Genomic DNA, 16,204 nt, shown 5'->3' with positions numbered 1-16,204 from the left:
AGGCCGCGGCGAAAGGACTGGAGATCTTGGGCCATTCGAAGCTCAGGGGGGAGCTGATTCCATAGGACTGGCGCTCCCACAGAGAAGGCCCTTCCCCTGGGGTTCGCCAGCCGACATTGTCTAGCCGACGGTACCCTAAGGAGGCCTTCTCTGTGTGAGCGTACTGGGCGATGGGAATTCGTTCCCGGTAGCAGATGGTCCTGCAAGTATCCCGGGCTTAAGCCATGTAGGGCTTTAAAGGTAAGTACCAGCACCTTAAATCTCACCCGGAGGGCAACCGGTAACCAATGCAGCTCATGGAGCAGAGGTGTTATACTGTATGGGAGTATCGGGGAGCTCCCATCGCTACCCGTGCAGCCGCATTAGAATTAGCCTGCAATACCGCATTCTAACCCCAGCGCCGCCAAGTCTGGAAATGGGGATTTATGAATCAGTGCTGACATGAAAAGGAAAAATCATGTAGCAAAACAGTTCCAGATATATGAGAAATTTAGCTAGAATTAGTGTGGGGATTTTGCAGTAGGAGTGTGATGGCTCAGCGGTTAAACACGCTGAGCTTGTCAGCTAGAAAGCTTACAGCCTGGGTTCGAAATCCAAGCACCACAGGATGGGATGAGCCCCCATTCCTTGCCCCAGCTATTTATTTATTTAAAGCATTTTATATAGGTTTCGAAACATGTCCTTTAGAAAGACATGATTCTGAAGTACAGGTAGTCCTTGTCTTATGACCACAATTGAGCCCAAAATTTCCATTGCTAAGTTGTTAAGTGTGTTTTGCCCTATTTACTTCTTGCTGCAGTTGTTAAATGAATCATTGCAACTGTTCAGTTAGTAACATGGATGCTAAGTGAATCTGCCTTCCCCACTGACTTAACTCGTTAGAAGAATGCAAAAAGTGATCTGCTGCAACAATTGTGTGAGAAATGGTCATAAGTCAGTTTTCCTTTGTCACTTTAAACGATCACTAAATAAATGGTTATAAGTTGAGAACTACCTATACCAAGCATGTCAAACTGCTGGCCCACAGGCCGGATGCATCACATTGAAACTGCGCCCACCCTGTTGCCGGAAATGGGGAAAAAGTCATGATACATGGCACGGTGTCACGTGACGTTGCGAGTTTGACATGCCTGACCTATAACCTGTTTTTCCTACCTGCTATATCTTGATACATATTTAACAATTTCAAGGACTCTTGTTGTAAGCCTTGGTTAAGGAGTTCCAACCTAGATCTTTCTCTGTTGTTCCATTGTACAAGCAACCTAAATCCGAATATCATCACTACAATTTCTCTTTCTCTCTCTCTCTCTCAAAAAAAAAAAAACACCATCTCAAAGCAAAGCAGGCCTATTAATGTTCATACCTGAAACTACATTATTCCAAACTTCAACAAGAAATCAAGCAGGAAAATTACATTTTCCCTCTTGCAGCTGCCAGCCAGCCTCTAAGCTGTCTTCTTACAGGCTAACAGCTCTCGTTTTGCTAACAGCGTTTTTTTTTTCCTCTACAGGAAATTAACTTTTTTTCCCCAGCCTGAACACAAGGCTTCCTGGAAGCCATATGGAAAACTTACGTATATAAGTAGCCCTTGCCTAACAACCCTAATTGGGACCGGAATTTCTGTCGCTAAGCAAAGCCATCATTAGGCAAAATATCAGTAACTATATCACTTGGCAGATCTGGTAGTCCCCGGTTACAGTTGTTAGGCAAGGACCACACTGTTGTTAGGCGAAGAAATGATGCTTCTCTTGTCCTGCCCCACTCACCTCTGCTTCAACTCCCCCCCAGCACATATCTCCCCACATCTATGCCTTTTGGCAGCCTTGCACTCTGCCAACCCACCAGCAGATTTTCACCATCTTCTTCCTGCAACTGCTGATAAGGCACACCTGGCCAAGGCAGCTCCTGGTCCTTTGTGAGACCTTTTTTGACAAAGAGACAAAAAAAGGGGCAGTAATGGAGAGAGAGATGGACAGATAAAGGGAAACTGAAGCACCCACTTTGGTTATGAATGCAGGCGGGATGCCAATCATCTGAATTTTGATAACACGAAGGTGCTGCAATAGCCATAACTTCAAAGCCTGATCATAACTATGCCTTATTCTGTGCCGCCATAACTTTGAACAATCACTGAATGAATGGTTGTTATACAAGGTAGTCCTCTACTTACAACAGTTCATTTAGTGACTGTTCAGAGTTACAATGGCACTGAAAAAAGTGACTTATGACTCTTTTTCACACTTACAACCATTGCAGCGTCCCCATGGTCACATGGTCAGAGTTCAGACAATTGGCAACTGACTCATATTTATGATGCTTGCAGTGTCCTGGGGTCATGTGATTACCTTCTGCAAACCTCTGACAAGCAAATTCAATGGGGAAACCCAATTCATATAACAACCGTGTTACTAACTTAACAACTGCAGTGATTTGCTTAACAACAGTGGCAAGAAAGGTCATAAAATGGGGCAAAACTCACTTAACAAGTATCTCGCTTTGTTGTTGTTGTTGTTGTTGTTGTTAGTTGTGAAGTCGTGTCCGACCCATCGCGACCCTATGGACAATGTTCCTCCAGGCCTTCCTGTCCTCTACCATCTTCTGGAGTCCATCTAAGCTCACGCCTACTGCTTCAGTGACTCCATCCAGCCACCTCATTCTCTGCCGTCCCCTTCTTCTCTTGCCCTCAACCTTTCCCAGCATTAGGCTCTTCTCCAGTGAGTCCTTCCTTCTCATTAGGTGGCCAAAGTATTTGAGTTTTAGCTTCAGGATCTGGCCTTCTAAAGAGCAATCAGGGTTGATCTCCTCTAGAACTGACCGGTTTGATCGCCTTGCAGTCCAAGGGACTCGTAGGAGTCTTCTCCAGCACCATAGTTCAAAGGCTTCAATTCTTTGGCGCTCAGCCTTTCTTACGGTCCAACTTTCACTGCCATACATTGCAACTGGGAAGACCATAGCCTTGACTATACGCACTTTTGTTGACAGGGTGATGTCTCTGCTTTTTAGTGTGCTGTCTAGATTTGCCATGGCTTTCCTCCCCAGGAGCAAGCGTCTTTTAATTTCTTGGCTACAGTCCCCATCTGCAGTGATCTTGGAGCCCAGGAAAATAAAATCTGTCACTACCTCCATTTCTTCCCCATCTATTTGCCAGGAATTGAGAGGGCCGGATGCCATGATCTTGGTTTTCTTAATGTTTAGTTTCAACCCACGTTTTGCACTCTCCTTCTTCACCCATAACAACAGGCTCTTTAGTTCTTCTTCACTTTCTGCCATTATCTCCCTTAGCAACCGAAATTTGGGGCTCGGTTGTGGTCCTAAGTAAAGGATTATCTGTACTGTTTCCCTTCCTTCTAAGTCACTCCTTTATGAGTACAAGAGATAGTGAAACATTTGAAAACCTGAACTTTGCAGCCACTTTGCAGCTCCACTTACAAGTTAAAACTCTTTTTCCTTATTAGAAAGGAAGGGATGAGAAACTGTATTTATATATTTGTTTATTCATATCCCATCTTTATTATTTAACTCAAGGTGATTAAATATACAAAAAACCTCCTTCCTCCTCCTATTTCCCCCACAACAACAATCCTGTAAGGTGGATTGGTCTGAGACAGAGTGATTAGTCCAAAGTCCTAATGTCCAAAAACAGACTATAATTCACAGTCTCCTGGTTTCTAGTCTGGTGCCACAATCCCTACATCAAAATGGCTTACCATTAATTTATTTGATAAATTTATTTAAAACATTTATATAGCTGCCCATTTCATATCAAATTTCGTATCAAATCCCAATCAACAATTAAAATAATGTCAATAAAAAGAGCATAACACCTGTTAAATTCATACTATCTGTCTGTCTGTCTATTTATTTAAAAGACTTTTATAGCCACCCATCAGATTCTGAAAAAAAACCTCTGTGATGATTGGATCATTGAAGACTGATGATGGCTGATAAAAGACAAGCAGGCTCAACTCTGACTTAGTGACAATCAAAAGAAGGGATGATTGATGTTAACATTCATGAAGGGTCGGTGAATTGCTCCGTTTGTCAAATGTACCATATATTCCTTTCTTCCTTTGATGAAACTCTTGACTGAAAATTATCATTTTGATCTCCTTCTCTCTTTACCCACCAAAACTAAGGACATATTTTGCCAAGTATTTTGTCAAATAAACCAAGAACCAACATGGTTATTAATGTCAATTCTTTGAAGTAAGTCAGGTCAAGAAACCAAGTTTCACAAGAAATACTGAAATTCTACATTATTATTATAGCTTAACAAAATGTTAAGACTGACAGCGTTTCCCCACTCCTCCCTCTTACAACAGTGAGTAGGGTAATCTTGAGTTTCAAAGCCATTTGAACTTTCCCCCCCCCAGAATGCAAGATCAAAGGACTGTCATTTTTCCAGATAAAACCAATACTGAAATATAATATCCATCTGCTTGTGGTTAACAATGTTTTAAGATACCTATGTTTTTTCCAGCTCCGAAAAAACAGGCTCATTATGAAACCTTCTCTCTAACAAGGCTGATTTGCTTACATTTTGAGCCTACAATATTAATAAATTGTTCCATATGATCCCAGTGCATTGTTGTTGTTGTTGTTAGCTGTGAAGTTGTGTCCGACCCATCGCGACCCTATGGACAACGTTCCTCCAGGCCTTCCTGTCCTCTACCATCTTCTGGAGTCCATTTAAGCTCACGCCTACTGCTTCAGTGACTCCATCCAGCCACCTCATTCTCTGTCGTCCCCTTCTTCTATTGCCCTCAATCTTTCCCAGCATTAGGCTCTTCTCCAGTGAGTCCTTCCTTCTCATTAGGTGGCCAAAGTATTTGAGTTTTAGCTTCAGGATCTGGCCTTCTAAAGAACAGTCAGGGTTGATCTCCTCTAGGACTGACCGGTTTGATCGCCTTGCAGTCCAAGGAACTCTCAGGAGTCTTCTCCAGCACCACACTTCAAAGGCCTCAATTCTTTGGCGCTCAGCCTTTTTTATGGTCCAACTTTCACTGCCATACATTGCAACGGGGAAGACCATAGCTTTGACTATACGCACATTTATTGACAGGGTGATATCTCTGCTTTTTAGTGTGCTGTCTAGATTTGCCATGGCTTTCCTCCCAAGGAGCAAGCTTCTTTTAATTTCTTGGCTACAGTCCCCATCTGCAGTGATCTTGGAGCCCAGGAAAATAAAATCTGTCACTACCTCCATTTCTTCCCCATCTATTTGCCAGGAATTGAGAGGGCCGGATGCCATGATCTTGGTTTTCTTCAACTGTACTCAAAAATTCAGATGTACGAGAACTGATATTGGCTTTATTATTTTTCTCTCATTCTTTTTCCTTTGTGGTCTCTAATGAATTGCAGCTTGTCACCATTTGACACTGGTTTATATAAAACTTATTAGCAGACAGGTAAAAAATAAACAGAATAGATAAATATGAATAAATGTAAGAGAGTACTCTCTCGGCTTTGTACCTCCAAAATTTACATTTTTCAGATGGTGGGGATCCGTGGCTTTCTGACAAAAAATACTTTAGAGATGATGCATTCACAATGCTAACAATAGGTCAATTCTGCTGAAAATAAATCACTGCTAGTAAGTTGCTGAGCTAATGCATTGGGCCAGCCATATTGTATTATAGATACCTGTCTGGTTAGCACAGTTATCAGGCTCATTATAAAACCTTCTCAGTGTTATAATGCCATCTGTCATTCTGTATGCCGCGCATGCTTGACCAGGTGCATTTTGACTGGTGTATGAGGCAAGCACCATCCTGGGCTTACAAATGAAGATCATGCTGGGAGACTGCATTTTTTAAAATTCCAATTTATGAAAAAGAGAGGGAGAAGTAAAAATATAGTTAATGCAAAATTTTAAGCAATACAGTTTTGAAAAGAGTTTGAGCCTCAAATCTCTTTGCAAGAAGGATAAAGCTTAATTAGCTAATGTCAAGGGCAATAACATTAAGAATAAAAAGCCTGCAGCATAGGTTGGCATAGCATGCAAAAATAAAATATTATTTGGATCTGATGTTGAGCAGATAATTAAACAGAACTTATTCACAGTCTTTCTCAGCATTTTCTCCCATCTATTATATCAATCTCAGAGCCCTGAAAATGGTTATTAATCCATGACGCAGGAAAAAAAATTAAACACATCTCACTCTGAAGTCATTTGCAGAGGATTTTGTTTGTTTTATCAAGGAAGAGGAAGGAAATTGGGACAAAGACTTCTATTGATCTGTAAGGAAACTACACAAGTTAATATATTACATACAATATCATGAAGTACCATTAAGTATGCGTGCAACTTTAATTTGTAGATGCAGAAATGCATTCACAAAACAGAATCTCTTGCTGGCAGTTTGAATAAGGGATCTAAGAAAAAGCAAGAAACATTTTTCTCATTAGGGGGGGCAGGTCCCCTCATTTACTGTTTGTCTTAAAGAGACATCTTGGGAAGGTTTGGGGTGAAAGATAAAATAGCATTTCTTCAAGAGAGTTCATCCGTAGGAGAAAATCCATTTTCCCCATTATTGAGACTAACTGTGCTGCACGAGCAAGGGAGGAAATCAGAATGCATCTCTATAAGGTTCTTGAAAGTCACACTATTATGCAAATTGAGCTAGGATGGATTGAAAGTACCCTGCTTCTTCCCAGATCATCTGCTATCTCTAGTACAGCGCGAGGAAGGCATTTCTTCAGCATTTGCCTACAATAGCCTTTTAATGATGTATTAAAAAAGCTATTTTCATCCAAATCCCATGATCAGAATTGTGCAAGCTATGTTATGCTCTGTGTCATTCTATGGAAGTGAAAGCTGGACTCTGAAGAAGCAAGCTAGGAATAGTATTGATGCTTTTGAACTCTGGTGTTGGAGAAGGCTCCGGAGAACAGTGAACAACCAAGAAAACAAACGAATGGTTTACTGAACAAATGAACCCAGAATTCTCACAAGGTACAAACGACCAGGCTCAAATTATTATGTCACACTGAGGTATAATAAGAAAGAGGGACTAGGAGTGACATGATAGCAGTGTTTCAATATTTGAGGGGCTGCCACAAAGAAGAGGGGGTCAACCGATTTTCCAAAGCACCAGAAGGCAAGACAAGAAACAGTGGATGGAAACTAATCAAGGAGAGAAGCAACCTAGAACTAAGGAGAAATTTCTTGACAGTGAGAACAATTAACCAGTGGAATGGCTTGCCTTCCGAAGTTGTGGGTGCTCCATCACTGGAGGGTTTTAAGAAGAGACTGGACAGCCACTTGCCTGGAATGGTATAGAGCAGTGACTGAGTGCCGAAAAACCGCCCTGCCCCACCTGCCTGCAGGGTCACCCACCACCTCCATGGCCCGCCGCAGATCGCCCAGGCAGCCCAGCAGCGCCATGGCTGCCACACCCTCCGCCTGTGCCCCGCAGCATCATCTGTGCACGACGGGGCACGAGGGCAGAGTCTTGTCCCCGCTGCCTGGCTGCCATGTTCTTGGCTGTGCTGCTCTATGCAGGCTGCGCCTGGAGGCAACTCTCCTCTGGGGGAGCTGCTGGTGAGGAGGGGGCTGCAGGGGGAGGCGGAGCTGGGGCGAAAGCGTACGTACCCACTGGTATAGTTTCCTGCCTGAGCAGGGGTTGGACTAGAAAACCTCTAGGGTCCCTTCCAACTCTGTTATTCTATTATTCTGTTATTTTGCTTTGGACGCAATATGTCAGTGGTTCTCAAGCTGTGGTCCATGGACCTCTGGGGGGGCCACGATGTCATCACAGGGTATCTGTGAAGGTTTAAAAAAATATTATGATTTAAATGAATGAATGATCTCTGAATGAATGATGAATGATGAATGGTGAATGATCTCTGGAGGGCTAGGGACAGGGGTTGCTCCTCTGTCCTGGTCCTATTAGATCTCTCAGCGGCTTTCGATACCATCGACCATGGTATCCTGCTGCGGCGTCTCAGGGGGTTGGGAGTGGGAGGCACCGTTCTACGGTGGTTCTCCTCCTACCTCCAGGGCCGCTCGCAGTCGGTGTTGACAGGAGGGCAGAGATCCGCCCCGAGGTCTCTCATTTGTGGAGTTCCTCAGGGGTCGGTTCTCTCGCCTCTCCTGTTCAACATCTACATGAAGCCGCTGGGCGAGATCATTCGTGGTTTTGGGGTGGGGTATCACCAGTACGCTGATGATACCCAACTTTTTCTTTCCACCCCGAACCAACCCAGTGATGCCCTCTCCGTGATGTCCCGGTGCCTGGAGGCGGTTCAGGTCTGGATGGGGAGAAACAGGCTTCGTCTCAATCCCGCCAAGACTGAGTGGCTGTGCATATCGGCGTCTCGGGTTAACCATGTTATTCCACCTCTAACGATGGGGGGTGAGGTGTTGCCCCCCGTTGATAGGGCTCGCAACTTGGGCGTCCTCCTGGATTCACGGCTCAATTTTGAAGATCATATAGGAGCCGTGACCAGGGGGGCTTTTGCACAGGTTCGCCTGGTGCGCCAGTTGCGTCCCTATTTGGACCGAGACGCCCTACGCACAGTCACTCATGCGCTTGTGACCTCCCGTTTGGACTACTGTAACGCTCTCTACATGGGGCTGCCCTTGAAGACCACTCGGAGGCTTCAACTGGTGCAGAATGCGGCCGCGCGAGTTGTAATGGGGGTTTCCCGATACTCCCATGTAACACCTCTACTCCGCGAGCTGCATTGGCTTCCGGTTGCCCTCCGGGTGAAATTCAAGGTGCTGGTTATTACCTATAAAGCCCTACATGGCCTGGGTCCGGGTTATTTGAGGGAACACCTGCTGCCGGCATCAAACGCCCTTCGCCCAGTGCGCTCCCACAGGGAGGGTCTGCTCAGGGTTCCGCCGGTGAGAGATTGCCGGCGGGTGACACCCAGGGATAGGGCCTTCTCGGTGGGAGCGCCTGCCCTCTGGAACCAGCTGCCGGTGGAGCTGAGGACTGCCCCCGACCTCCGATCATTCCGCCGGGGCCTGAAGACCTGGCTCTTCGAGCTCTCGGGCCCAGACTGAGGAGGAAATTTTAATTTGGGGTTTTTTAACTGACTACAGGGTTAATTTAATATTTTTTAATTGGGTTTTTAATTTTTGTATTTTGGATTTTTAATTCCCTGTAAACCGCCCTGAGTCCTCAGGGAATAGGGCGGTATATAAATATAACTAAATAAATAAATAAATAAATAAATAAAACTTGAGTTAAGTCTTGGGGTCTGTGACCATGAAAGTTATTTAAAGGGGGTCCATGATGAAGAAAAGGTTGAGAACCACTGCAATGTGTGATGACCCAGTTCTCTGGAGAAGGCTGTACGGGTAGGAAATGTGGACGGAAACAGAAGATCATGACCACGAAATGAAGATCAAGATAGATTCAGTTTAGTGTCAATCAGTGCATTCGTGTGAGATCTAAAGGACAAGGTTAGGGACAGATCACCATGGAGAAAAATCTATCTGTGTGGTTGCTAAGAACTGACAGTGACTTGATGGCATGTCATCAATCAATTCAACTGTATATTCAAACTGTCAATGTTTCAAGAGAAGATCACCGTTTGCTCTATATTAAAATCATATACCTTAGTTTAAAAGGGCTGAGTGGTATGTTCAAAAAGGACTCCACATTACCTAGTGCCATTTAATTTTTCCAAAAGATAGAGATGCAGTATAATGAAAACAGAGCTGACCCGCAGGATTAATCTCACACACAGAAAAAAAAAATCAAGGCAATGCAGCTAATTCTACAACATGGCTTTTCCATCCAAGTACAGGTAGTCCTCAACCTATGACCACAGTTGAGCCGAAAAATTATGTTGTTAAGTGAGACATTTGTTAAGTGGGGTTTAGCCACATTTTACGTCCTTTCTTGCCACAGTTGTTAAGTGAATCACTGCAGTTAAGTTAGTAACATGGTTGTTAAGTGAATCTGGCTTCCCCCACTGACTTTGCAAACGGTGATTGCATGACCCCGGGATACTGCAAGGGTCGTAAATATGAACCAGTTGCCAAGTGTCTGAATTTTGATCACGTGACTATGGGGATGCTGCAAGAGTCGTAAGTCACTTTTTTCAGTGCTGTTGTAACTCTGAACAGTCACTAAACAAACCGTTGTAAGTCGATATCTGTAGTAATGAAATCTGACCTTTCTTAGCTTTTGTATCAACCAAGAATGCTGCCCCATTTCTGCAGATATTCCTTCCTATCTCCATTTTAAAGGCACAAAGTGTAAATTTAGCTTTCTTGTCTAAAATTGACTGCAGCTAAGGAGAGGTTGTACAAATAACTTGATGGAAGCAGGGGATACAGATTTTGCACAATAAAGGTATATAACTGAGGCTCCTTCTAACCTCCCACAGCAAAGTTCTTCTAGTATAGAAAAATATTCAATACCTTGGGAATGATTATATTAATATTTAATTTTACCATTCATGCAATTTTATTTCAATGAAATACAGTAAAATCACGCATTTTTATTCTAGCTTTGGAAATGTGATCAAATCCTAAAAAAGTTGCATGCTCCTACTAGTAACTATTATAGTAGCTACTATAGAGATATAGCTCTTATATGAATCATCACTGTGGGCTTGAATCAGCACACTTTAGGGGCCTACCCATCACACTGACTCATACCAAAAACTAAAGTCTGAGACACAAGAAAAAAAAACTAGAAATAAAATAGCCTTTCCCATTTATTGGACTGAGAGCCATAACTGCAGGAACCTGTGTCAATACAATGGGAAGACAAATCAAACATAAAACATCAATTAGCAAAACCAAAAAGAACTAGATAGAAATTTGGGGAATTTTCTGCCATTCATAAACAAATGATTTCATTCCCAAGAACATCACCAGAGGGAAAAGTAGTTAATTGTGGATTAACCAGTTTTCTGAGCCATAGGGGAGGAAGTATCAACTCATCACTAGATGATGCCAGATGATTACTTTTAAAGAAGTGCACACACATATGCACACACACACACACACCCTAGTGCAGTGTTTTTCAACAATTTCAAGACATGTGGACTGCAACTTCCAAAATCCCCCAGTTAGCACATCTTAAAGTTGCAAAGGTTGAAAAACATTGCAGTAGAGTGATGAGAAATTGCAGTGCTCAAAAGAGAAAGGGATAAAATTTGATTTTCTGGACAATGGAAAGTCAGAAATAGGTGTGTTCTAAACTATCAAGAACATTTTTTTAAAAAACGAGCATTTTGCTTCTACAGACACGCTTACAGATATAGCAAATGGAGTTGTCAGTTATTGCAGTATTATTATCAAATTTACATGCCCTTTATCTCATGGTTCAAGGTGACTCTGAGCAGCTTAAATGAAAGAAAGAAGATAGTGACATTTAGGGTAATACTGGTGATAGTAACTTAAGATATTTGGGAAAGTAGGAATGATGTGTCAGGGATAGATTAGCATGGAGAGTATCTATGTAATTGCTAGGATTGGAAAAGACTTGATGGCACATAATCAGTCAATCAAACAAACAAATCAACATCATGCAAAATATGATTCAATATTTGGAATGATCAGATAAATCAAAATGTTCATTCAATTAATTGAATTAATTAATAACTCTTATAATCAAGAGTTATTTCAGTATTTGGGGTTTCACCCTATTAGAAACAGAAGCAAGTGGAGAAAAAAATGGAGCTACAAACAAAAATGGAAGGCTATTGCAAGCTTAAATGAACAATATATGTTCCAATTTTCCAAACCTTAAGAAGGAATTGAGTATTATGGAAATATTTAGTCTGTGAACATGAGAAGAATTGTGATCTTAAAAATGAATGAACGAATGAATAAATGAATCTTTACACAATATTCTCTCCTGAATAAGACAGAATAAGACAGACCTGTTTGATTAAACTTTTTTGTGAATTTGAGTTGACTCCATTACTTTTATGAGGTGTTAGCCTCAGATAGGATGAGTAAAGGAAAAAGAATTATGAATAGCTTAACTACTTTGTTACCCTGTCCTTCTCATTTTCTCCTTATAAAAGCAATTTGAAGTTTGTTTAGCTAAAAGATTATGACTGAATTGACCCTTCATAACAAGCCATAACGTGGATTTGGTCAGCCTGCAGCATATAACCATGCTTTATAGTTAGCATGTTGGGCAAATCCGATCAATTATGATTTGTTTAAGAAATCATTGTTGTGTAGACTACAGTATGCTATAGAGTAACGTATGAGCCAGATAAATACATCACTCAGAAAATTGACTGCACAAGGACATTAAAAAAGTAAAGGTAAAGGTTCCCCCGCACATGCGTGCTAGTCATTTCCGACTCTAGGGGCCGGTGCTCATCTCCGTTTCATAGCCGAAGAGCCAGCGCTTGTCCGAGGACGTCTCCGTGGTCATGTGGCTGGCATGACTAGACGCCAAAGGCACACGGAACGCTGTTACCTTCCCACCATAGTGGTCCCTATTTTTCTTTCTTGGGATGATTCCACCAAGGCTCCTATTCTTTGTCCCATTGTAGTGTTTAAATAGCGTAGTGATGTTTTTTTTAAAGAAAAATAGAAATCTCAGCTCCTATAGGTGATAGACAATCTTTTTGCATTTGAACCTTTCATGGATGGTCTCACATTTCCTTTGGGCTCCATGTTTGCATTTTTACTTACAGCACTTAAATATTTTATGCCACCTTTTAAAACCAAGGCCCTCAGAACAATTTTAAATGCATAAATACATGTGACCATTAAAAGCCATCTAATATCATTGTGCAGTTAAAAGCAGGAAAGATTATCCAGCTCTCTAAAATCCAGGTGGAAATAGTCAGAAAGTAATTTCGAACAGAAGAGCATTTAATAAGGATGCAACTACCATAGAAAAAGTCATATCCCTTGCAACTAAATGATAAACTAGGGGGTCTCCATGGAAGGCCTCAAGACCAGTACTGGTTTGTACAGTGACAAGCAATCTTTTAAATAAATTGGCTGCAAGTCATTTTGGCTTTTAGAGTCTGGTCAGCAGACCTTTAAACTGGACCTGATGATCAGGCTATGTTTATGCTGGCCCATTGCCAATCTCTAGCCAGCAACCAGATGGGCTACATTCTTCATTGGCTGAAGCATCTGCACCATCTTAAAAGGCAGCATTGAATGGAAGAAATAAAAAAGTGATTTAATCTAACCATAATCGGGGCAAAAAATAGTAAGAGCAGGTTTCTCCAAAAGGGAATGCCAGTGGCAAAGGATTCCCGTTTTTGTAGCTGCCCTTCTACAGGTAACAGCATCTCCATTTATAGGAGAATCTCAAAATACACATCTAGTCTTTCAAGGATGCACCACCTTCAAATTCAATCCCACATCTCCATCCAGACCTGCATATTGTCTTACACACCACACCTGGATCGACACAGGGGTCCCTGTAAATTTTTTGCTTTCATTCATTTTTCTTTTTTTGGTTCTCCTCATGACTGCTAATTGGGGTAAAGCTTCATGCAACTGATGGCAATCCAAAAAAGCAGATGCTTTACTAAGACTTTAAATCCAGCCGTAAAAGTATTTTAGCGTCAGAGTTCAGATGGGAAAGAAAATGAATTCTCTCTCTCTGGATAGAACATGCTGGTGAGAGGGCAAGAATCAAAGGGTCTGAAAAGATCATGTTTAATTAAAGATTAAACATTGGTGGAAGACAGCTCATCAGTAAACCATGAAAGTTATCTGCCTAGAAAGGTCATCATGCCATGATAATCTTTTCCCTCCTGTCTTGAAAAGGAAAAAAAAAAGAACTTGAGCAGCCCTTTTAAGGGAGCATCTTGGTGCAGAATATGAAAAAATGGGGTAAATTATAGGAGTTAAGAAGGTTTAAATGCAGATCTGGATTTTAGTTACTATTCCTTATATGCCTTTCTTATTTCTGACTGCTTCAAGGAAGCTTAAAGGAACCATGCAAGGTAGGCTAGGTAAAAGAAGTGGAGGCCTGTGTCAAAAATGCACCCAATCTCACTGCACACTAAATGTAATTTAAAAGAGTTGTTTACAACTGGGGCCCTATGCCCCCCCCCCGCAGCCCTAGGATATTTCAAGGGGGCCACAGATGAAACATTAACAGGTGGATCAGGACACATCTGAGGAGGTCACAGAAAAGCAAAGCGTATTATAACTGTGCCTGCTAGATGTCAGAAAATGCGCCATTTACTGTCCCATGTCTGTATTTGGCATTGGGATCTGGATGGAGGGGCACAGGAGAAAAACAAGGTCGGAAAGGGGGGGGGGAAATGGTGGAGAAACTCTTGATTTCAAAGGAGCAGGTGTGAACTGGAATTTGCCCCTTTAGAATCATTTGCTCCAGTTAAGGACTGTCGGTCTTTACAAAGCCTCTCAATACACTAAGCTCAAGGTTGACTCAGCCTTCCATCCTTCCGAGGTAGGTAAAATGAGGACCCAGATTGTTGGGGGCAATTAAGCTGACTTTGTAATAATGCCGCTTGGGGGTGTGTGTGTGTGTGTGTGTGAAAGCCCTAATAAGCAGACATATACATAGAATGAAGGCTACTGCTAAGCTTGTAAGCCGCCCTGAGTCTTCGGAGAAGGGCGGGATATAAATGGAATTTAAAAAAAAATACTGGAAGAGGTGGGCTTCCAAACAGTCCAAACCTGAAGCTACACGTCCAAGATGCAATAGCAGAATGAACGTGTGCATAGCCGCCCAGGATACACACCTGCACGTGGGGCTGCTGGGGAGCAGAGGCTGAGCTGCTCCGGACTTTCCCCGCATTGGGAATGCGCCTCAGCCTGCGGAAAACCCTTCCCGCCTCGCCCGTTCAGCCAGCCCGTGGCTCGACAGAACGAGGGGGGACGGTTGGGCGCTCTGCACTCGCTCAGAGGCAACTTTGTCCCTTCTCGCCTTCACCTCTTTCCATCCCCCTTCGTCTGGTTTCAGGGTTTTTCCTCAAGCTCCTACGTCCTCTCTGAGCCGGGCGCGACCACCCCTCAGCAGAAGGACGCCGCGTCCGGCAACGAAGCGGGGTTCCGCATCCATGACCAGCCTGGGAAGTGAAAGAGGGAAGCGTGCAGACCGAGTGCTCGCCGGATCCAGAGCGATTGGCGCTGGGTCTGGAGCCCGGCGGCGGGGAAAGCCACCCGAACAAAGGACCTACCTTTCCCAGCAGACGGTCCGCACTCCGCAAAGCCTTCGCTCCGTTTGCCAGAGGAGCGATCGCCGCGGCTCGCATCGGGTGCCGCGGCTCACCTGCCAGCCTCCCGGGCTGAAGCCAGAGGCGGGAGCACCTAAACCAGCCCAACCGCCCCGCCCAGGCGAAGCCAACCCGCCTTCGGCCCGCCGCTTCCCAACGTGCTCCTTCCTGCCTGCAACAGACGCGGGCAGAGCGCTCCCACGAGCCTCCAATCCGCAGCCCAGGGCGCCTGAGCCAGGCTCTCGCGCTTCCTCCTCCCCCCTCCCTCCCTCCGCCCTCCTCCTCCTCCTCCTCCTGGGGCAGCTCCTGTGACAGACGGCCCGATTGGCAGATGGCACGGCAGCTCCTCGGGTTCTCATTGGACTGGACAATTGCCCGCCCGGGGCTTGGATCGCCATTGGAGAATCCTTCGGATATGCTGCCGCCTCCGCCGCCGCTGAATCGCCGCGTTGCTGCCTGCCAAGCAGAAAAGTTGTGGAGGGTCTATAAATATCAGGGGTCTTCAAACTTGGCCCTTTTATGACTTGTGGACTTCAACTCCCAGAATTCCTCAGCCAGCTTTGCTGGCTGAGGAATTCTGGGAGTTGAAGTCCACAAGTCATAAAAGGGCCAAGTTTGAAGACCCCTGGTCTATATCGAGTGCCCGGGCTTGCTGGCCGGGAGAAGCGGCCAAGATCAGGGAACCTTCCCCTACCCCAAGTCACCGCTTTCCCTTTTGGGCTGAGCTCACCTTCTTTACAGTTAATCGGCAGTTGTGATTTATACGGACGTGCACGTGTGTGATTTCTCTGGTGACTAGTCTCTGGTGCATTACTTGATGATTTGTTACTCCCTTACAACCCAGATAATCAGATTGATTGATTGATTGAAATTCCATCATTATTTTTTTTTTTAATAAACAGCTCAAGGGTAGCGGTAACCTAGCGTTTGATAGATTCATAAAAGAAAGGAAAATGGGAATAAATGAGTGATCGGGTTGAGGAATGGAGGCGTATGCCCTCCTCTTTCTCTGGCACACAGGCTGTGTTTACGTGCTAAGACAAAATGTAGTTCTCTTGTT

The 16,204-nt window shown here is 43.7% G+C and overlaps 1 protein-coding gene across 2 annotated transcripts in view; it reads right to left on the bottom strand.

Annotated features, from left to right (window-relative positions):
- The window catches only part of CAMKK1 (calcium/calmodulin dependent protein kinase kinase 1), a 122,685-nt gene extending 107,325 nt beyond the window's left edge, over positions 1–15,360 (bottom strand). For both annotated transcript variants that reach the window (XM_083372777.1, XM_083372778.1), the window contains exon 1: positions 15,109–15,360. The gene's annotated coding sequence lies outside the window, so the exon portion shown is untranslated. The remainder of the gene's footprint in view (positions 1–15,108) is intronic.
- Between the last annotated feature and the right edge of the window lie 844 nt (positions 15,361–16,204).

The sequence above is a fragment of the Vipera ursinii genome (assembly GCF_947247035.1).
Source record: "Vipera ursinii genome assembly, chromosome: 1".
NCBI classification, from domain to species: Eukaryota; Metazoa; Chordata; class Lepidosauria; order Squamata; family Viperidae; genus Vipera; species Vipera ursinii.
This window is presented reverse-complemented; position numbering and strand designations above follow the sequence as displayed.